This window comes from Aotus nancymaae, unplaced genomic scaffold (assembly GCF_030222135.1).
Source record: "Aotus nancymaae isolate 86718 unplaced genomic scaffold, 86718_ANA_hifiasm-v0.15.2.pri h1tg000108l, whole genome shotgun sequence".
NCBI lineage: Eukaryota > Metazoa > Chordata > Mammalia > Primates > Aotidae > Aotus > Aotus nancymaae.
The window spans coordinates 27674236-27698784 of NW_026988523.1; the positions used below are offsets into that span (position 1 = coordinate 27674236).

General features: G+C 39.6%; 1 pseudogene; it reads left to right on the plus strand.

Annotated features, from left to right (window-relative positions):
* The first annotated feature begins 14135 nt into the window (after positions 1-14135).
* Positions 14136-23799, plus strand: LOC105730625 (prostaglandin reductase 1-like; annotated as a pseudogene).
* Positions 23800-24549: the final 750 nt, after the last annotated feature.

Below are 24549 nucleotides of genomic sequence, written 5' to 3' on the forward strand. Positions count from 1 at the left end.
GTCTTCTTTTGAAAAGTGTCTGTTCATATCCTTCGCCCACTTTTGAATGGGTTTGTTTGTTTTTTTCTTGTAAATCTATTTTAGTTCTTTGTAGATTCTGGATATTAGCCCTTTGTCAGATTGGTAGATTGCAAAAATTTTTTCCCATTCTGTTGGTTGCTGGTTCACTCTAATGATTGTTTCTTTTGCTGTACAGAAGCTCTGGAGTTTAATTAGGTCCCATTTGTCTATTTTGGCTTTTGTTGCCAATGCTTTTGGTGTTTTAGTCATGAAGTCCTTGCCTATGCCTATGTCCTGAATGGTTTTGCCTAGGCTTTCTTCTAGGGTTTTTATGATGTTAATATGTTTAAGTCTTTAATCCATTTGGGGTTAATTTTAGTGTAAGGTGTCAGGAAAGGGTCCAGTTTCTGCTTTCTGCACATGGCTAGCCAGTTTTCCCAACACCATTTATTAAACAGGGAATCCTTTTCCCATTGCTTGTTTTTATCAGGTTTGTCAAAGATCAGATGGTTGTAGATGTGTGGTGTTGCCTACAAGGCCTCTGTTCTGTTCCATTGATCTATATCTCTGTTTTGGTACCAGTACCATGCTGTTTTGATTACTGTAGCCTTGTAGTATAGGTTGAAGTCAGGTAGTGTAATGCCTCCAGCTTTGTTCTTTTTGCTTAGAATTGTCTTGGCTATGCCGGCTCTCTTTTGGTTCCATATGAAGATTAAGGTGGTTTTTTTCCAGTTCTGTGAAGAGGGTCATAGGTAGCTTGATGTGGATAGCACTGAATCTATAAATGACTTTGGGTAGTATGGCCATTTTCACAATATTGATTCTTCCTAACCATGAGCATGGAATGTTTTTCCATCTGTTTGTGTCCTCTCTTATTTCCTTGAGCAGTGGTTTGTAGTTCTCCTTGAAGAGATCCTTTACATCCTTCGTTAGTTGTATTCCTAGGTGTTTTATTCTCTTTGTAGCAATTGTGAATGGCAGTTCATTCTTGATTTGGCTCTCTTTAAGTCTGTTATTAGTGTATAGGAATGCTTGTGATTCCTGCACATTGATTTTGTATCCTGAGACTTTGCTGAAGTTGCTTATCAGTTTCAGGAGATTTTGGGCTGAGATGATGGGGTCTTCTAAATATGTAATCATGTCATCTGCAAATAGAGACAATTTGACTTCCTCCTTTCCTAACTGAATACCCTTTATTTCCTTTTCTTGCCTGATTGCTCTGGCCAGACCTTCCCATACTATACTGAATAGGAGTGGTGAGAGAGGGCATTCTTGTCTAGTGCCATATTTCAAAGGGAATGTTTCCAGTTTTTGTACATTCAGTATGATATTTGCTGTGAGTTCATCGTAAATAACTTTTATTTTGAGATATGTTCCATCAATACCTAGTTTCTTGAGAGTTTTTAACATAAAGCACTGTTGAATTTTGTCAAAGGCCTTCTCTGCATCTATTGAGATAATCATGTGGTTTTTGTCTTTGGTTCTGTTTATGTGGTGAATTATCTTTATAAACTTGTGAATGTTGAACCAGCCTTGCATCCCCAGGATGAAGCCTACTTGATCATGATGGATAAGCTTTTTGATGTACTGTTGCAATCAGTTTGCCAGTATTTTATTGAAGATTTTTGCCACTTCTATTCAATATTGTACTGAAAGTGCTAGCAATAGAAAGAAAGTAATTGAAATTCGAAAGAAGTTAAATTGTCCCTGTTTGTAGATGACATGATCTTATATAAGAAACCCTAAACTCTCCATCAAAAAACTGTTAGAGCTAATAAATTCAGTAAAGCTGCAGGATACAAAAATCAATAACATTTCGATATAGTAACAGCAAAGTAGCTAAAAAAGAAAACAATCCATTTTCAATAGCTACCAAAAAAAAAAAAGAAAAGAAAAAAACTTAGGAAGAAATTTAATGAAGGAGGTGAAAGATTTCTACGCTGAACATTGTAAAACACTGATGAATGAAATTACAATACAAAAAATAGTCTTCATAGATTAGAAAAAATAATATTGTTATAAAATGTCTATACTACCCAAAGCAATCTATAGATTCATTACAGTCCCTATCAAAGTAAAATAGAAAAAAATGCTAAATTTGTATTGAACCACAGAAGACCCTGAATAGCCAAAGAAATCTTGAGCATAAAGAATGAAGCTGGAAATACCACATAAAAATCTGACTTCAAAATATACTACAAAGCTGTAGTAACCGAAACAGCATGGTACTGGCATAAGAACAGACACAGATCAATGAAATAGAATTGAGAGATGAAAAGTAAAGTCATGCAATTACAGTAAATGGATTCTTTACAAAGGCACCAAGACTACACAATGAGGAAAGGACAATGTCTTCAATAAATGATGCTGGAAAAACTGGACACCACGTGCAGAAAAATGAAATTAAACTCTCATCTTTTATTTAAAAAAAGTTAAGTCAAAATGGATTAAAGACCTGAAACTGTGAACCTTCTAGAAGAAAATGGGAGAGCTTCATGACATTGGTCCAGGCAATGATATGACCTTAATAGCATAGGCAACAAAAGCCAAAATAGGCAAATGGAATTACATCACACTGAAAACCTTCTGCACAGCAAGCGATCAATAGTGAAGACATACCCTATAAAATGGGAGAAAATGTTTGTGAAGTATATACCTGATAAGGGAGTAATATCCAAAGTATATAAGGAGCTGAAATAATGCAATAGAAAGAAACAGATAACTGGATTTTTAAAATAGGCTGAAGACCTCAATAGACATTTCCCAAAGAAGGCATACAAATGGCCAACAGGTGTAAAAAAAAAAATGCTCAGCATCACAAATCATGAGGAAAATACATAACAAAACTACAATGAAATATCACCTCACTCCTTTTAGAATTGCTGTTATCACAAAGACAAAAGGTAAGTGTTGGCAAGGATATGAAGTAAAGGAAACTCTTACACACCATAGATAGGAATATAAATTAGTACGGCCATTATGGAAAACAGTATGGAAGTGCCTCAAAAAATTAAAAACTGAACTACCATATGACAGCATATGATTCAGCTATCCCAATACCGAGTCTATATCCAAAGAAAATGAAATCAGCATGCTGAAGAAATCTGTTCTCCCTTGTTCATTGAAGCATTATTCACAATAGCTAAGATATGGAAGCTAAGTGTTCATCAGTAGCTAAATAAAGAAAATATCTGTATACACAATCGAATACTTACTCTTCAGCCTGTAATTTGTGACAACATAGATGACCATGGAGGATGTTATTTAGCAAAATAAGCCAGACACAGAAAGAAAAATATCACATGATTTCCCTCATATATAGAATCTAAGAAGTTGATCTCAGAAGTAGAGACTAGAAGGGTGGTTACCAGAGGCTTGGGTGGTTAGCGGGCTGGGGGAGTTGGGGAAATGTTGGCAATTAGTGCATATATACAATTAGATAGGAGAAATAAGTTTAAGGCATCTAATGTACAGCATTATCTTGCTAATGTACAGCAAGATGGCATTAATGATGATGTATTTTATTGAAAAATGTTTAGAGTGGATATTGTGTTCTCATCACAAATATATGAGAATGCATTGTTAATTAGCTAGATTTAACCATTCTGCAGTGTATATACACTTAAGAACATCATGTTGTACATGATAAATACATATAATTTTATGTAAAGTTAAAAAAAATTTGAAAAAAGAAAATGGAAAACAATCACATATAGGAGGATAGCAGATATGACAACATCTGGATAATAGCATTATACAGGACAGAAATATTAAAATGGAGATGAAAATTTATAATAAATATTGGAGACAAATTTATAATAAATATTGGAGACAAATTTCTCATAATTAAAGATAAACTACTTGAAATTGACAGTGTTCAGAGAGTACTAAATAGAAGAGGTAAGAACTCATACCTAGACATATTATAGTGACATCTCCAAAAGTCACAGTGGTTTTGCCACAAAAGACTCATTTTAAAAACATTTTTGGAGGAACTATTTAAGAGAAATAGAACCAGCAGATGCTGTCCTGGACCTCTTTACTACCTTGCTAACATGTCTCCCTCCTTCACCTCACTTCAGGAACTTAGTGTAGCTCAGAATCTTTTTACTATGTATATACATTTGAATAAATTTTTGGCTAAATATGAAATTTGTTTCAAAGTTCTTTTCCAGCAATCCTGAGCAAAAAACAAAATGGAGACGTCACATAACCTGACTTCTAAATATATTACAAATCTCTATAACTAAAACAGCATGGTATTAGTATAAAAATAAATGCATAGACCAATGGAACAGAATAGAGGATCCAGAAGTAAAGCCAAGTATTTGCAGCCAGCTGATCTTCAATAAAGCCAAGAAGACCTTACCCTGGGGGGGAAAAAACACCATCTTCAATAAATAATGCTAGGAAAATTGGATAGCCACATGAAATGAAACCAGACCCCTTACCTCTCACTATATACAAAATAAATTCAAAATGCATTAAAGACTTAAACATAAGACAAAGAGCTATAAAAATACTAGAAGCAAATCTAGGGAAAACTCCTGGGCATTGTTCTAGGCAGAGAATGTATGACTTAAGACCTCAAAAGCACAGGCAACAAAACCAAAAACAAAAAGCTTCTTTACAGCAAAACAAATAACAAAGTGAACAGACAACCTATTAAATGGGAGAAAGTATTTGCAAACTATTCATTTGACAGGGACTGATATCCAGAATACACAAGGAGCTCAAGCGACTCAACAGTTAAACAAACAACAACGACAACAACAACAAAAAACATTAAAAAGTGGGCAAAGGACGTAATAGACATCTCTCAAAAGAAGACATACAAATGGCTAAGAGGTAAAAGAAAAATGCTCAACATTACTAATCATCAGCTAAATGCAAATCAAAACCACAATGAAAAAAATATCTTACCCTAGTCAGAAGGGCTATCATTAACAAGAAACACACACACACACACATACACACACACACACACACATGCTGGCAAGAATGCAGAGAAAGGGGAACTCTTATTCACTATAGGTGGGAATGTAAACTAGTACATCCACTATGGAAAACTAGAGATTTCTCAAAACACTCAAAATAGAATTACCATTTAATCTAGCAATCCCACTACAAGGTATCTACTTAAAGAAAAATAAAGCAATGTATCAGAGGAATACTTGCACTCCCATATTATTGCAGCCGTATTCACAATAACAAAGCATGGAATCAATATAAGTGCCCATCAGAAGATGAATAAAGAAAAATGTGGTACATACACACAATGGAATACTGTTTGGCCATAAAGAAGAATAAAATGTCATCTGCAGAAACATAGATGGAACTGGAAGTCATTATCTTAAGTGAAATAAGCCAGGCACAAAAAGATACATAAATATAGGTTCTCACTTGTGGGGGATAAAAAGTTTGATCACATGGAGGTAAAGAGTGGAAAGATGGATAAACTGGGAAGAGTGAGAGGGGTAGGGAGGAAGAAGAGAAGGGGGTGAAAGGTTATAAACATAAAATAAGAGAATGAATAAATTTGATGTTCCAAAGCAGAGTAGGGTGACTGTACTTAACAAAAATGTACTTCACTTGGGTGACGGACACCCTAAATACCCTGACTTGATCACTATGCATTTTATCCCTTTAGCACATTTTCACATGTACCCCATACATTTGTATGAATTTTCAAAAAGGAAAAAAAAAATTATTTTCCTTCAATAGTTGAAAATAGTATCCCACTGTCTTTCCATATACTGTTGTTATGGGGAGAGGATATGGTTGGGGATGAGACCAAGACATGATTCTTCATCTTTTTTGAGGGAAGATATAAATAACCAATTTAACAACCACTCAAGAAAGGAGAAAAAAATGACACAGATTGATGTAAAAAAGCAGAGCAGTATAAACAAGTCAATTTGTAATTAATCAGTAAATGTAAATGAATTAAATTGAAAGCTAGAAAGAAACCATGTTTGATTAAGTAAAGCAAAACAATATAAAAAAGCAAAAATGTGTAGGGTATTTAATACTCCAAATATGACTATATCATTCCCTGCCTAAAATCTTTCAGTAATCTTCATCTTTAATAGAATAAGTTGTATGTAATGCTGTGGACCCTAATTACAAGTCTACCAACCTTTCCAGCCTCATTTCCTTTGTCCTTTCTTTTTTCATTTGTCCTAATAACACCAAGCTGCTCCTAGTTCACGTCATTCACCATATGTTTCAGGGCTCTGTGCCTTTGTTTATACTGTTTTCTCTTGACACACTTAATTCCTGCTTATGAGTATTAACTCATTCTACAGCTTACTTTAGTTATTATTGCTCCTAGGAATTGTCCTCTGACTTACAAGAATATACCAATGGGCCAGGTATGGTGGCTCACGCCTGTGATCCCAGCACTTTGGGAGGCCGAGGTGGGCGGATCACGAGGTCTGGAGTTCAAAACCAGCCTAACCAAAATGGTGAAACCCCATCTCTACTAAAAATACACAAATTAGTTGGGCATGGTGGCGTGAGCCTGTAATCCCAGCTACTTAGGAGGCTAAGGCAGGAGAATCTCTTGAACCCGGGAGGTGGAAGTTGCAGTGAGCCGAGATAGCGCCACTGCATTGCAGCCTGGGTGACAGAGCAAGACTCCGTCTAAAAAAAAAAGAATATGCCAAATGCCCTTTTATATTTCCCAAAGCACCTTATGCATATTCTTATTCTTACCTTGAAAGATTAGGAGTGACAAATAGCAGTATTACACCCTAAAGTCTTCAGATTGGAAGCATCGGATTGAAAATATTAAAAGTATATTTATATATTTATAAAAATAAAAGGGAATTGAAAATATAAACTAAGAATGAGATATTAGGCTGGGCGCGGTGGCTCATGCCTGTAATCCCAGCACTTTGGGAGGCACAGGCAGGCGGATCATGAGGTCAGGAGATCGAGTCCATCCTGGCTAATACAGTAAAACCCCGTCTCTACTAAAACTACAATAAATTAGCCGGGCGCGGTGGCACGTGCTGTAGTCCCAGCTACTCAGGAGGCTGAGGCAGGAGAATTCCTTGAGCCTGGGAGGCAGAGGTTGCGGTGAGCCGAGATTGCGCCATTGCACTCCAGCCTGGGCAACAGAGCGAGACTCAGTCTCAAAAAATAAATAAATAAATAAAAAGATATTATAGTAAATGAAAGGCAGCCTTTAAAAAACCAAATAAACTTTTAGTTATGAGATATTAAATCACTGAAATTAAAAAGTCAGTGGATGGCCGGGCGCAGTGGCTCACGTCTGTAATCCTAGCACTTTGGGAGGCCGAGGAGGGTGGATCACGAGGTCAAGAGATCGAGACCATCCTGGTCAACACGGTGAAACCCCATCTCTACTAAAAATACAAAAAATTAGCTGGGCATGGTGGGAGGCGCCTGTAGTCCCAGCTACTCAGGAGGCTGAGGCAGGAGAAATGCCTGAACCCAGGAGGCGGAGGTTGCGGTGAGCCGAGATCGCGCCATTGCACTCCAGCCTGGGTAACAAGAGCAAAACTGCGTCTCAAAAAAAAAAAAAAAAAAGTCAGTGGATGAGAAGATAGAATATTGGTTTCCCAAAGATGTCTACGTCCTAACTCCTGGAGCCTGCAAATATGTGATATAAAAAGAAAAATTAGGGCCGGGCGCGGTGGCTAACGCCTGTAATCCCAGCACTTTGGGAGGCCAAGGCGGGTGGATCACGAGGTCAAGAGATCGAGACCATCCCGGTCAACATGGTGAAACCCCGTCTCTACTAAAAAATACAAAAACTTAGCTGGGCATGGTGGTGCGTGCCTGTAGTCCCAGCTACTCAGGAGGCTGAGGCAGAAGAATTGCCTGAACCCAGGAGGCGGAGGTCGCGGTGAGCCGAGATCGCGCCATTGCACTCCAGCCTGGGTAACAAGAGCGAAACTCCGTCTCAAAAAAAAAAAGAAAAAAAAAAAAGAAAAATTAAAGTAGAAGATGGAATTAGTTCTGCTAATCAGATGGCCATAAAATAGGGAGATTATCCTGGATTATCTGGGTGGGGCCAAAGTAATCAGAGTGCTTGAAGGTGGAAGAGGGAAAGCTATGAAAATAACTCACCTGTAGCTGCTAGCCTTTAAGATGGAGTTCGTGGCCATGACCCAAGGAATGTGAACAATTTCTAAAAGCTGGAAAGGACATGGAAACAGATTCTGAAATTCTGAACTACAGAACTGTAAGATCATAAATGAGTATTGTTTTAAGCCATTAAATTTGTGTTCTAGTAGCAATAAGAAATTGCCAGGCATGGTGGCTCACACCTGTAATCCCAGGCCAGGAGCATCTCTTGAGCCTAAGCGTTCAAGACCAGCCTGAGCAGCATGGTGAAACCCCCTCTCTACAAAAAATACAAAAATTTGCCATATGTGGTTCCTGTAGTTCCACATACATGGGAGGCTGAGGTGGGAGGATCACTTGAGCCTAGGAGGCAGAGTTTGCAGTGAGCTGAGATCATTGTACTACTGCACTCCAGCCTGGGGGACAGAGCAAGACCCTGTCTCAAAACAAAAACAAACAAACAAACAAAAAACAATGGCCAGGCATGGTAACTCACACCTGTAATCTCAGCACTTTGGGAGGTCGAGGCGGGCAGATCACTTGAGGTCAGGAGTTTGAAAACAGCCTGGCCAACATGGTGAAATCTTGTTTCTACCAAAAATGTAAAAAGTTAGCAGGGCGTGATGGTGTGCACCTGTAATCCCAGCTACTCGAGAGGCGAAGGCGGGAGAATGGCTGGAACCTGGGAGGCAGAGGTTGCAGTGAGCTGAGATCCTGCCACTGCACTCCAGCCTGTATAACAGAGCAAGACTCTGTCTCTAAAAAAAAAAAAAAAAAATATGATGGGTTAATCAGATTAAACACAATGAAAAGAAAATTTGTGGAATGGAATATAGATCTAAGGTATATAGTGCTTGGATGGAGCTGGAGGTCATTATTCTTCTCTTTTTTTTTTCTTTTTCTTTTTTTTTTTTTTTTGAGACGGAGTTTCTCTGTTGTTACCCAGGCTGGAGTGCAATGGCGCGATCTCGGCTCACCGCAATCTCCGCCTCCTGGGTTCAGGCAATTCTCCTGCCTCAGCCTCCCGAGTAGCTGGGATTACAGGCGCGCGCCACCATGCCCAGCTAATTTTTTGTATTTTTAGTAGAGACGGGGTTTCACCATGTTGACCAGGATGGTCTCGATCTCTTGACCTCGTGATCCACCCACCTCGGCCTCCCAAACTTCTGGGATTACAGGCGTGAGCCACTGCGCCCGGCCCTGGAGGTTATTATTCTAAGTGAAGTAACATAGGAATGGAAAACCAAATACCTTATATTTTCACTTAAAAGTGGAAGCTAAGCTTTGGGGATGAAAAACACACAGTGATATAACGGACTTTGGCGATTAAGGAGGTGGCGGGAGGTTGCACGCGGGATAAGGGATAAAAGACTACATATTGGGTGCAGCATACCCTGCTTGGGTGAAGAAGCAATAAGATCTCAGCATTCACCACTAAAGAACTCTAAAGTACTCATCCATGCAACCAAAAACCACATGTACCCCCAAAACTATTGAAATATAATAATATAATAATGATAAATATATAGTACAGAAGAACAAAGAGAAAATATGAAAAAACAGAATAGGGAGAATGGTACTTAATTAGCTGAGTACTTAATTAGCTATAGTACTTAATTAGCTGAGAACTCAATAGCTGACAATTTTCTAAAATTAATGATGACACGATATGAAAACTTAAGTTTCAGGAAGCAGTGATTTCCAAACAGGTTAAATAAAAAGAAATCCCCACCTAAACATATCATTGTAAAATTTCAGAGCACCAAACACCAAGACAAAAATCTTCAGACATACAGAAAAAAGTAAATAAACCACATGACCCAAAAGGAATAACATTTATACTGAGAGTTGACTTCTCAACAGCAAATGGAAGGCTAAAAATAAAATACCTTCTGTTTAAATCTTTAATCCATCTGGAGTTAATTTTAGTGTAAGGTGTAAGGAAGGGGTCCAGTTTCAGCTTTCTGCACTTGGCTAGCCAGTTTTCCCAACACCATTTATTAAACAGGGAATCGTTTCCCCATTGCTTGTTTTTGTCAGGTTTGTCAAAGATCAGATGGTTGTAGATGTGTGGCGTTACTTCCAAGGCCTCTGTTCTGTTCCATTTCTGTTGAGGGGTGGGGGGCTAGGGGAGGGACAGTGGGGGATGGGGAGGTTGGGGAAGGATAAAATTGGGAGAAATGCCTGATGTAGGTGATGGGAGGATGGAGGCAGTAAACCACCACGGCATGTGTGTACATATGCAACAATCCTTCAAGATCTGCACGTGTACCCCAGAACTTAAAGTACAATTACAAAGAAAGAAATGATTGAGGTTAGGCATAACTGGCAGGGTGAACACCTGTATTAGGGTTATAACAAAAGATACATTATCATCAATCAATTTCCTATATCTAGATAGGATGATGGTGGAATCTCATTAAACTGAGTATAACAGTGAAAAAAGAAAAACAAAATATCTTCACATTGCTGAGATAAAACAACCTAGAATTATTTGCTTGGTTAAAATATCATTTAAGAATAAAAACAAAAGAGACATTTTCAGGCAAATGAATACAAAACCTCTGCCTCCTGGGTTCAAGCAGTTCTCCTGCCTTAGCCTCCCGAGTAGCTGGGACTACCTCAACAATGTGTGACTTTGAGGGCCTCAAGACTCCAATGGAGGAAGTAACTGCAGATGTGGTGGAAATAGCAGGACTAGAATTAGAAGTGGAGCCTGAAGATGTGACTGGATTGCTGCAATCTCATGATAGAACTGAATGGGTGAGGAGTTGCTTCTTATGGATGCACAAAGTAAGTGGTTTTTTAGGATAAAGTCTCCTGGTGAAGATACTGTGAACGTTGTTGAAATGAACAAAGGATTTAGAATGTTACATAAATTTAGTTGATAAAGCAACGGCAGTCTGAGAGAACTGACTGCAATTCTGAAAGAAGTTCTAATGTGGGCAAAATGTTATCAAACAGCATTACATGCTACAGAAAACTCTCTTGTGAAACAAGAGCCAATCAATGCAGCAAATGTTATTGTTCTATTAAGACATTACCACAGCCACTTTAACTTTCAACAAGTGGCCAGCAGCCATTAACATCAAGGCAAGACCCTTCACCAGCACAAAGACTGCAACTTGTTGAAGGCTCATTTGAGCATTGGCATTTTTTAGCCATAAAATATTTTTAAATTAAGATATTTGCTTTGTTTTTTCTGGCATAATGCTATTGCATACTTCATATACTATAGTGTAGACATAACTTTTATATGCACTGGGAAACGAAAATACAAATGTGATTTGCCTTATTGTGTTATTCACTTTATTGAGGTGGTCTGGAACTGAATCACAATAGCTTTAAAGTATGCCTGTATTTGACAGAAGGAAAGAAAGCTATTTGCAAATACTCAAGATTTAAAGATTATGTTACCTATATAATGATTTAATCAAAATAGTTGAGAAAAACTCTATGATCTGAATGTTTACCTAGGCCCACAATTTATTAGTTAAAATCCTAACCCCCTAGGTGATAGCATTAGGAAGTGGAGCTCTTCTGGAGGAGATTAGGTCATGAGGACGAAACTCTCATGAATATGATTTGTACCCTTTTAAAGGGGCCTGAGAGAAGTCACTTGTCTTTTCCACCATGTGAGGTCACAGCAACAGGAAGGGCCCTCACTCAGTACCAAATCTGCTAGCATCTTGGTCTTGAACTTCAGATCCTCTAGAACTGTAAGAAATCAGTGTTTGTTGTTTATTAAGCCACCCCATTGATGATACTTGACAATATCATAAATGTCAAATTTATAGACAAAAACAGCAAAGTTCTAAGCCAAAGAAAATGACTCAAACAGACCTCATAACAAAGTGTATGTTGAATAGGGTAAACACTTTAGGATGTTGGTCTAGGCACAGATTTTAAGGTCAAAACCTCGAAAGCACAGGCAACAAAAATAAAAACAGACAAATGGGACTGTGGATCTGAAAAGCAGATCAAACTTCTGTACAGTAAAAGAAATAATCAACAGAGTGCAGAGACAACCTGTTGAATGGGAGAACATATTTGAAAACTATTTATCCAACAAGGGACTAATATCCAGAATATGCAGGAAACTCAAACTCAACAGAACAAAACAAATAATCGCATTAAAAACTGGGGCAAAGGACATGAATAGACATTCCCCAAAAGAAGACATACGAATGGCCAACGGGTTTATGAAAAAAAATGCTCAGCATCACCAATCGGAAAAATGCAAATTAAAATCACAGTATTATCTTGCCCCAGTTAGAATGGCCATATTAAAAAGGAGAAAATAACAGATGTTAGTGAGAATGGGGAGAAAAAGGGACTCTTACATGCTGTTTGTAGAAATGTAAATTAGTACAGCTGCTATGGAAAACCGTATGAAAGTTTGCCAGAAAACTGAAACTAGAACTACCATATGATTCAGCAATCCTACTAGGTATTTATACAATGGAGGCAAAATTAGTACGTAAAAGGGGTAACTACATTTGTACATTTATGGAAGCACTATTCACAATAATCGCAAAGATAAAGAACCAACCTGTCTACCAGCAGATGAATAAAGAAAATATGGTGTATATCACAACGGAAAACTATTTGGCCAGAAAAAAGAAGAAGATTGTGTAATTTGCCATAACTTGGATGGAACTGAAGGTCATTACGTTAAGTGAAAAAATAAGCCAGGTACAGAAAGTATTGCGCATTCTCATTCACATGTAGGAGCTAAAAACGTGGATCTCATGGAGGTAGCGAATAGAATGATAGATGTCTGAGGCTGGGAAGCCTGTGGGGAGGGGAAAGAGTGGGGGTTAAGAGCTGTTGGTTAATGGATACAAATATTCAGTTAGATAGAAGATACAAATTCTAACGTTTGATAGAGTATAGGGACTATAATTACAAAGAATGTACTATATATTTCAAAGTAGCCAGAAGACAGAACTTGAACCCAACACATAGATATAACATTCAAGGAGATGGATGCCCCCAATACTCTGACTTGATCATTGCACATTCTGTGCATTTAACAAAATATCATAATACATCATAAATATGTAAAATATTATATAGCAATTAAAAAGTGTATGTTGAAGATGAAATAGAAAAGAATACACAATAAATTTTGATCTCTTTCTCTGTTGTGCACCCTCTCACTCTGTTTCCCTCTGTCTCCCTCCTCCACTTTTTCTCTCCTGTCACCCTCTCTATCCTGCCTCTCTCTCTCTTTTCCTTCCGCCATTCTCTCTCCTTCTATCTTGCCACCCTCTTCCACCGCCCCCCACCCTGCGATGCACATGCTCTGTCATTCTCTCTCACACACATATTCGTGCTCTCACTCTCTCCTTCTCTGGCCTTCTTTCTCACTCTTACATACTCTCTGACTCTCACATACATTGTCTCACACCCAGTCTCTCTCTCTCACACACACAAACACACACACTTTCTCTCACACACTTTCTTTTTTTTTTTTTTGAGACGGAGTTTTGCTCTTGTTACCCAGGCTGAAGTGCAATGGCGCGATCTCGGCTCACTGCAACCTCCGCCTCCTGGGTTCAGGTAATTCTCCTGCCTCAGCCTTCTGAGTAGCTGGGATTACAGGCACACGCCACCATGCCCAGCTAATTTTTTTGCATTTTTTTTTAGTAGATACGGGGTTTCACCATGTTGACCAGGATGGTCTTGATCTCTTGACCTCGTGATCCACCCGCCTCGGCCTCCCAAAGTGCTGGGATTACAGGCGTGAGCCACCGCACCCGGCCTCCTTCTCTCAATCTCTCTCTCTCTGTGTCTCTCTCAGTCTCCTTCTCCCTACCTCCACCCCCTCCTCATCCCCCATTTAAACCTAAATGGATTGGGATCGTTTCTGGGAATGTACAATATAAGGCCTAAATGAGGATACCTGAAATAATAGACATTTTGCAAGAAAAATTCTAAAATAGTCTAGCACAAAAAAATTCTAAACTACCTCAGCAAATCAGAGTGGGGTAGGGGGATGGGAGTGAAAATATTCTATCTCATTTTATTGGGGGATGCGACCAGGGTACGGTGAGGAATAGAACATTTTAATGGTGTCCCAAAGAACCAAATGTCAACAAATTGAGTTTTTAAGGTCTATTTGGATTTTATTACTAACTCATGAGCCGAGCAGCATCTTGTCTGCAAAATAGAAGGAGCTCCAATGAGCTGAACACAGGCAATAGAGGCTAAAGAAAGCAGAAACAGTGAACAAAAGCAGTACATCTTTTCAAATTTACTTTTCTTATAGTGAATCTTGATAGCTTAATGGAATTGGGCTATCATCTCTCTCCCAACTGCTTAGAAAGGAAACAATTTTGATTTTGGTTGGTCATATAGAACCTTAGCAGGAGTGACTACTGTGGGCCTGCTCTGTTTCCTTTAACGGGGGTAAAGATTTGGTTTCTTGTTTGTGTATAAAATAAAGCAATACGTTTTTGATTCTTGATACTGGGAAAGAGAAAGCAACCATTAAGTGAACTAAAAAAAAAATTCTGAAATTAGCATAACACAAAGGGATTAAAAAGCAATTTGATAAAACTGGCTTGGGCCTGGAGCAGTGGCTCACGCCTGTAATCCCAGCACTTCGGGAGGCCGAGGTGGGTGGATCACGAGGTCAAGAGATCAAGACCATCCTGGTCAACAAGGTGAAACCCCGTCTCTACTAAAAAATACAAAAATTAGCTGGGCATGGTGGCACACGCCTGTAGTCCCAGCTACTCGGGAGGCTGAGGCAGGAGAATTGCCTGAACCCAGGAGGCGGAGGCTGCGGTGAGCCGAGATCGCGCCATTGCACTCCAGCCTGGGTAATAAGAGCAAAACTCCGTCTCAAAACAAACAAACAAACAAACAAACAAACTGGCTAACATTAGGAAGAGGGAAAGAAGAAAAAATGAAGTATACTTACCTAGTCAATGTAAAAGAAGAGGAAGATAATATAATCAACTCAGTCATTATATTAAATGAGAATGAACTCAATCCCTTCATTAACAGAGACTCTCACTGATTATTTGACAATAAAAGATCTGATATTCTGTGTTTAAAACGTTTTTAAAGATAAAATCTGTCAAATAGGGTTTTAAATTCCCACGTATGTTTGTTTATAGAAATCATTCTTAAAACATTGTTATAAAAAAGGTTAAAGTTAAAGGGATCCACAAATAAATGTGTAGTATTATACATCTCTATCTATATCTTCTTTTCTTCTCAGTTTCTGGCACAGAAATTCAAAAACCCTTGAGATTTCCTAGTAATCGAGGTGGCTTTGTTATGCTAATGAGATGACTACCTAGGGCCCTTACAGCTTCAAGATGGGGACTGACTGTTGACAGGTCAAAAACATGATTAGAAAGCTAGAAATTAGCTCCTTGACCTCTGTAGAAGACAGGGGTGTTAGAGATTCAGTTCAATCATGTGGCCAACAACTTAATCAATCATGGCTCTGTAACAAAACCCCAATTTAAAAAAGTCAAGACACTGAGGCCCCGGTACGTTTCCTGGTTGATGAACACATTGTCAGGAGGGTGACATACCCTGACTCCATGGGAGAGGGCAGAGAAGCTCTGTGTTTGGGACCTTCCTTCCCAGACCTGGCACAAGGTGTCTCGTTTATTTGGCTGTCCCTGAGTTGTATCCTTTATAATACAATATAATTGTAAATCTCGTGCTTTTAGTGAGTTCTGTCATTCTAGTCATTCTACTGAGTTATCAAGCCTGAAGGGCGTTCCTAGGAACCTGCAAATTTGTAGCAAGTCAGTCAGAAGCGTGGGGAGTCTGGAGATGTCAGTTAGAGCAGGCATCTGAAGAACTCCAGCTGGTTAGTACCAGAATTTAGTTGAATTATAAACACCTAGTTGGTGTCAGAGAATCAGTATTAGAACACAAGATATATAGAAGTAATAGTATCAAAATCAGGCAAAATGGAATTCAAGGTTAAAAATCACCAAGAAAAAGTTAAAAATGTATACTTTGTAAAAAAAAAAAAAAAAGACATAAATCAGTTTGTATCAAAAAAAAACCACAGTAGCTAAATATGTAAAATTTAAAAAACTAATAGAAATCCCAGAAAATGATATAAAAATACAATGTAGACAGAAACAATGAAAGAAGTCTTTTAGCTAGAAACCATAATTCTCAGCAAGCTAACACAGGAACAGAAAACCAAACACCGCATGTTCTCACTCATAAGTGTGAGTTGAACAATGAGAACACATGGACACAGGGAGGGGAACATCACACACAGGGGCCTGTCAGGGGGTGGGGGGCTAGGGGAAGGATGGCATTAGGAAAAATGCCTAATGTCGCTGGCGGGTTGATGGGTGAAGCAAACCACCGTGTAACATTTATACCTATGTAACAAACCTGCATGTTCTGCACATGTATTCCAGAACTTAAAGTGTAATAAAAAAGAAGATGAAAAAGAAGTCTTTTAGAATTAGCTACAGCTAATGGATATACAAGAACTTGGAGAAATTGAGCAACACAATCAAATTTGATTGAAGAGATGATACATAGAACTTAACATGCCTTGAAAAAGAATATACAAGTTTTGTATATATCATGAGACATTTATAAAAATTGATTATGTAATTGACTCCAGAGAAAACCATAAACTTTACAAAACAGAGAGACAGTGAGAGAAAAGGAGCAGAAAGGGAGGAGAGAGGAGAAAGGGCTAATAAATATATAAACAGTCGCTATGCTTCATTTGCAGTCAAGAATGCACGTTAAAGTAACAATATATACTTCTCATCATTAAACTGCCAAAATTTAAAGTGACAAAATCTGTTGACAGTGACAGGCTACTTTCATACATTTTTGGTAGAAATGTGGTATATGATAGCCTTTTTAAAAAGCCATCTGACAATATTTGTTAAAATTTAAACTACACATACCCTTCCACCACGTGTTCTTCATTCTGGAAATCTATCACATAGATATAAAAGCAGAGAAGTATATGACGGATATGCTTGCACAGATGTGTGCACAGCTGACTTTCATTATTAAATACCAGACTGATTATACCATTTGTTCACAGCTGGCATTCGTCCTATTTGAACTAGCAAAACTTCTGGTCGATTGACTTCTGTGTCATATTACTGTTATTTTTAATACCACTTCAGTATGTAATAGATATATACGTCTAGGTATGTATGTGTATATGGTTTGTAGCAGCAAAAAAAATCAAATAAAATAAAACAAAACGTCAGACGAGTTAAATGTTCATTAACAGAGGAGAAATGGTTAAATAAATGATACATTCATATTACATAAAACATTTTGTAGCCATTTAGAAGTTTGATTATAATGGATGAAAACAAGATAAAGAAATTTGTAGCAGAAACTGCTAGTTGCCAGCATGATATCTATTCTTCCCCAGTGTGAAACAAGACACTGATGTTTGTTAGTGTATGTGTGTGTAATGTACCCAGTTAAACAATGACACATTCCAGCTATGTTTGCTGCTAGCAGTGGCCATGTCACTAAGTTATAGCTAATGATAGGTAGGTGAAAATTGTTGGGTGGGCTTTATGAGCAAAAGCTAGCAGATTGTAAAGTGTCTTCTGCTTCTGGCCATGAGGAAGTAATAGAGTCCAGAATTATGCCTCCACTATAGACTATTATAAAACTAGACCAATAAAATGAACAAACAAATAAACAAGGAAAGAAACATTTTTAGGCATTGGACAATGGAAAGCTCAGAACTATAACACCTGAAAGAAATGAAATAAACAAAGTGAGCCTTAGGCACCAAAACTTTACTCTCAGACAATTTTTGGATTGTGGCACAGGGAGGGAACCAAGACAGATCATGGCAAACTGTTAACTAAAAAAGAGACCACAGTTCAAGGGGGCTTGAATTTTGGCGTAGAGTAACCAAGAGAAGGGAGAAAGAGAGGAAGACTTCCAGATACATGTCTAGTTGTCTCTATGAATCAGTAACAATAGAAATCTGTGAACGGTAGGGTAAACCTCCATGAGGCTAGGCAAGAACAGCTTCTAGGAAAGAAAGAAAGAAAAAAAAACAGTTGCTAGAAAGAAGACAAAAATATCCCTAGAGATTACAATGGGCTAGAAAATATTATAGTTCCCAACAGACAGACTGGAAGGATAGAAAGACCACATTGAATACACAAAATATTTAGTAGGGAACCCAGAAAGGCCATGCCTTGGAAGTGGAGCCAAGTTAGCCCTAGAATAAAGAATACTATAAGAATATTCTAGATTTACCCTGAAGGAACTTAAAAGCAAGTCTCAAAAGATAAAACAACACAAGTAATTTAACTGCTGGAGAGAACAAACTGCAATCATCTTTTTTTTTTCAATACAGTGGCAGCCATAATGCTGAAGGAAGGTGATACAATGATGGGCAACGAGTGGCCAGAGTTGTGGAAAGTAAAAACGTAGCCTTACTAACAGGAACTATTGGACTGGCTCCCTCAGGCTGAACAAGCACACTCCATTTCTGATGGGAAAGATCTGGAAAAGCTGCCAACAGAGTTGCCTGACACAGTACCACTGTCTTACTTTGGCCTACTTGACCTCTGTGGTGTGAGGGGTGGAGAAACAGTGATGGTTAATGCAGCAGCTGGAGCTGTGGGCTCTGTGGTGGGGCAGATTGCAAAGCTCAAGGGCTGCAAAGTTGTTGGAGCAGTAGGTGTAAGGGTTATTGCCGAGTTTAAAATGAGGAAACTGAGACCAGCACAAGAAGATCCAATGCAAATTTATTCAGCTCCCAGTCGAGGTTCTGCGGTCCAACAGGAGGGGCCGGAGAAGTCACAGGGACTCCTCTCAGACGTGGGGTTTTATAGGGAGTGGAGGCGTTCCGATTGGCTGTGGGAGAGCAGGATGTGGGCGGGGCAAGCTGCCATTGGCAGGTAAGCGGGATGCACAGTGCTATTGGGCAAATTTACAAGGCTTCTTTTGCATTTTGGCGGGGTTTTTCAATGGCTGGCTAGGTGCTGAGTGCAAAGCCTAGTGCCGAGTGCAGAAGTAGGCACGGGGTGATGACGTAGTTTCTAGGCAGGGAGGGGGGGTGGGCGTGTCCAAGCTCCCAGTGAGGCTGGAGAGGGGTGGGCATGTCCGAACTCCCGGCAAGGTGACCGGCCTTACAGTAGGGTCCGACAAAAAGATTGCCTACCTTAAAAAGCTTGGATTTGATGTTGTCTTTAACTACAAGACAGTAGAGTCTTTGAAGAAACTCTGAAGAAAGCCTCTCCTGATAGTTACGATTGTTATTTTGATAATGTAGGTGGAGAGTTTTCAAACATTATTATCTCTCAGATGAAGAAATTTAGAAGAATTGCCATATGAGGAGTCATCTCTACACATAACAGTACTGGGCCACCTTCCCCAGGCCCACCACCAGACATTTTTATCTATCGGGAGCTTCACATGAAAGGGTTCATCATCACCTGCTGGCAAGGAGATGGCCGCCAAAAAGCTCTGAAGGACTTGCTAAAATGGGTCTCAGACGGTAAAATCCAGTTCAGGAATATATCACTGAAGGATCTGAAAACATGCCAGCTGCATTTATGGGAATGCTGAAAGGAGCTAAGGTGGGGAAAATAGTGAAAGTATATAAAAATAACACATGGAATCTGGAGCCCATTTAGATGATCACTTAATTTGTTTTTCACCATTTAGCAAAAATGTATACTACTTAAATGTCTAAGAAATAGTACTTGTAGCCGGGTATGGTGGCTCACGCCTGTAATCCCAGCACTTTGGGAGGCCGAGGCAGGTGGATCACGAGGTCAAGAGATCGAGACCATCCTGGTCAACATGGTGAAACCCCATCTCTACTAAAAATACAAAAAATTAGCTGGGCATGGTGGCGCGTGCCTGTAATCCCAGCTACTCAGGGGGCTGAGGCAGGAGAATTGCCTGAACCCAGGAGGCGGAGGTTGCAGTGAGCTGAGATCGCGCCACTGCACTCCAGCCTGGGTAACAAGAGCGAAACTCTGTCTCAAAAAAAAAAAAAAAAGAAATAGTACTTGTAACGAATCTGACCTACCTAATAAAATACATTTAAGTGGTATGTACTTAGTGACGGAGGATGAAAATTTCAGTCAACAACAACCAGCCATCTCACTGTTCACTACAGCTTCTTCTGAGTTGCGGTCGAAAATAATGGCTTTGAAGTTTGAAAGTTTACCAAACACTGCATGTTCTCACTCATAAGTGGGAGCTGAACAATGGACACAGGGAGGGGAACAATACATATTAGGGCCTGTCGACGGGGTGGGGGAGAGGGAGAGCATCAGGATAAATAGCTAATGCATGCAGGGCTTAATACCTAGGTGATGGGTTGATAGGTGCAGCAAACCACCATGGCATACGTTTACCTACATTCTGCACATGTATCCTGGAATGTGAAATAAAATAAAAAGACAAAGAAGAGCACTGCATAATGGCAAAGGGATCAATTCAACAAGAAAAACGAAGTATCCTAAATATATATGCACCCAATACGGGAGCACCCAGATTCATAAAACAAGTTCTTAGAGACCTAGAAAGAGACAGACTCTCACACAATAATGGTGGAAGACTTTTTTTTTTTTTTTTTTTTTTGAGACGGAGTTTCGCTCTCGTTACCCAGGCTGGAGTGCAATGGCGTGATCTCGGCTCACCGCAACCTCCGCCTCCTGGGTTCAGGCAATTCTCCTGCCTCAGCTTCCTGAGTAGCTGGGATTACAGGCACGCGCCACCATGCCCAGCTAATTTTTTTGTATTAGTAGAGACGGGGTTTCACAATGTTGACCAGGATGGTCTCGATCTCTTGACCTCGTGATCCACCCGCCTCGGCCTCCCAAAGTGCTGGGATTACAGGCTTGAGCCATAATGGTGGAAGACTTTAACCCCCACTGTCAATATTATACATATCAATGAGACAGAAAATTAACAAGCCTATTCAAACTTGAGCTCAGCTCTGGATCAAGTGAACCTAATAGACATCTACATAACCTTCCACTCCAAATCAGTAGAATATACATTCTTTTCAGAGCCACATAGTACTTACTCTAAAGCAGACCACATAATTCAAAGTAAAACACTCCTCAGCAAATGCAAAAGAACGGAAATCATGGGTGGAAACAGTCTCTCAGACCACAGCACAATCAAATTAGAACTCAGGATTAAGAAATTCACTCAAAACCACAAAACTACATGAAAATTGAACAGCCTTCTCCTGAATGACTTCTGGGTAAATAATGAAATTAAAGCAGAAATCCAGAAGTTCTTTGAAACCAGTGAGAACAAAGAGACAATGTAACAGAATCTCTGGATTGCGGCTAAAGCACTGTTAAGAGGGAGATTTATAGCACTAAATGCCCACATCAGAAAGCTGAAAAGATCTCAAATCAACACTCTAAAGTCACCATTAAAAGAGCTAGAAAAAAAATGAGGAAATTAATTCAAAAGCTAGCAGAAGACAAGAAATTAACATCAGAGCAGAAGTGGAGGAGACAGAGACATGAAAAGCGCTCCCCAAAAAAATAAATGACTCCAAGAGCTGTTTTTTTTTTTGAAAAGATTAATGAAATAGACTGCTAGCTAGACTAATAAAGAAGATGAGAGAGAAGAATCAAATAGATACAATAAAAAAATAAAGGATATATCACCACTGACCCCACAGAAATACAAACTGCCATCAGAGAATACTATAAACACCTTTATACAAATAAACTAGAAAATCTAGAAGAAATGGATAAATTCCTGAACATATACACCCTCCCAAGACTAAACCAGGAAGAAATAAAATCCTTGAATAGACCAATAACAAGTTCTGAAATTGAAGCAGTAATTAATAGCCTACCACCAAAAAGGCCTAGGACCAGATGGACTCACAGCCAAAGTCTACCAGAAAAGGTATCAGGAGCTGGCACCTTTTCTTCTGAAACTACTCCAAACAATTGAAAAGGAGGCACTCCCCGCTAACTCATTTTATGAGGCCAGCATCATCCTGATACCAAAACCTTACAGGACACACACACACACACAAAAGAAAACTTCAGGAATATCGATGCAAAATCCTCAATAAAATAATGGCAAACCGAATTCAGTAGCACATCGAAAAACTTATCCACCACAGTCAAGTCAGCTTCATTCCTGAGATGCAAGCCTGGTTCAACATACACAAATCGATAAATGTAATCCATCACATAAACAGAACCAAAGACAAAAACTATATGATTATCTCAATGGATGCATGTTTAAAACTCTCAATAAACTAGGTATTGATGGAACATATCTCAAAATAATAAGAGCTATTTATGACAAATGCACAGCCAATATCATACTGAATGGGCAAAAGGTGGAAGCATTCCCTTTGAAAACTGGTACAAGGCAAGGATGCCCTCTGTCACACTCCTATTCAACATAGTATTGGAAGTTCTGGCCAAGGCAATCAGGCAAGAGAAAGAAATAAATGATATTCAAACACGAAGGGAGGAAGTCAAATTGTCTTTGTTTGCAGACGACAGGATTGTATATTTAGAAAACCCGATCATCTCAGCCTAAAAACTCCTTAAGCTAGTAAGCAACATCAGCAAAGTCTCAGGATACAAAATCAATGCACAAAAATCACAAGCATTTCTATACATCAACAACAGACAATCAGAGAGCCAAATCATCAATGAGCTCCCATTCACAGTTACTACTGTAGGGGGTGCACGGCGACATAGTCAAGCTTACGTACGTGACATTTGAGGTCTGGACATGGAAAAATACTGAGGCACATGACCATGGTGAGGAGGCATCTCAGGACGGGGCTGGAGCTGCCCGCAGCCACCCAGGGACTCGGTCTGCGCCTCTTGGCCTCCCCTCTGTCACCACAAACACAGAAAGGGTCAACTTGCCTAGACTGCCAGTGACTAAATGGGCACTCCATGGCATCTTAGCAACTCTCCTGCCCCAGGCTTCTGTGGGCAGCAAGAAAGCCAGAGCTTTCTGGGATAAAACCCAGGAAGCAGCATGCAACTTTCCTTTATACTCCAGGGAAACAGGAAAAAAAAAAAAAAAAAAAAAAGGCCAGAAAGGCCAATGCTGGAAGTAGGAAGTGAGAAATACATAGTAGGAAGACAATCGTAATTAGCCACTTATCTTCTGTCCTGGAGACACTCCTCTAGCAGGAAAGTTTGTCGAGGAGACATGGCCACCTGATCATATAGATGTTTGCTGCCTGGGGGTCTTATCCAAGAACAGGTCCTTGGGCGGCCTCCAATCTACTTAAGGGGGATGGGAGGCATTGTTGCCTGGACGGGGCCAACAGATGCAGGTCCCTTTAAGGGTGGAGGAAAAGAGGGCAATGGCTTTTCTATAGGGGGAGGAAAAGGCTCCGGTCCATTTTCATCATCACTAAAATCTCTTTCTTATTCCCCATAGAAGGGAATGAAGGCGGGAGAGAAATCGCTCCCTGTTGTTCTGGTTCCTGCTCTTCCTTCTGCTTTAAATCTCCTGAATTCCCTTCAGGTGGAGAAGATGGGCGGTATGACTCACCGCAATCTGGCAGATAAAGAATTTACAACACAGAGCATACCAGCACCCAGGTGGTCGAAATAGTAACATTAGTGAAATGACTTTGCTCATATCCTCTTTTCAGGCAGCGACTTTCCTGCTCCCGTAATTCTAAATCTAAGGTTCCTTGATCAGGAAGCCATGGACATTCCTGCTGAATGAAGAGCCTAAGCTTGCACAGAACTCCAGGCTCTACAGTGCACTGGATTGCCTTAAGTAGCTGTTGCACTGTTTTAAAAAGTATTTTCTGCTTTTTGGTCATTTCTTGACCCATGATATCCTAACCCCTGATATTTTATGCTTGCGTCCTGTCCTCCTGATGGGAGTCAGGACTGTCCCTTACCAGGATTCCCCGAAAATTGACGAGCTCTCCTCCTTCACGTGTAACTTCAAGGCGATCACGTCGGGGTCACCACTTGCAGAGCTTATGGCTTGCAGTGAATGCTGAGAATGAAGTACTTAGACAATTCCAGCTGAGCAGGGCTGGCAGGTAGCTCTTCTGAGAAAGTCCAACCCCGCATCCCGCCAAGTATTTATTGAAAGGGCTTGTATTAACTACAAACATCCACTAGATGGCCATGTGAGGTGGGTGGCTGAGGCACCTACCTTGCACAACACTCAAGCTGCAGTCTCAGGAGGCTGTTTTCAGCATTCCTTACACTCCAATCCCTGTCCTGTTTTCAGGGTCAAGGAGTTTCATTCCCACACACAAATAACATACACAGTGCCTCAGTAATTTTCTGTACCCCAATCTCAAATGCCATGTACAAAAGCTTCAATATGTTGCTGTCCGCCCCCAACAGCTACAAGGAAAATAAAATACCTAGGAATACAGCTAACAAGGGATGTGAAGGACCTCTTCAAGGAGAACTACAAACCACTGCTCAAGGAAATAAGAGAGGACACAAACAA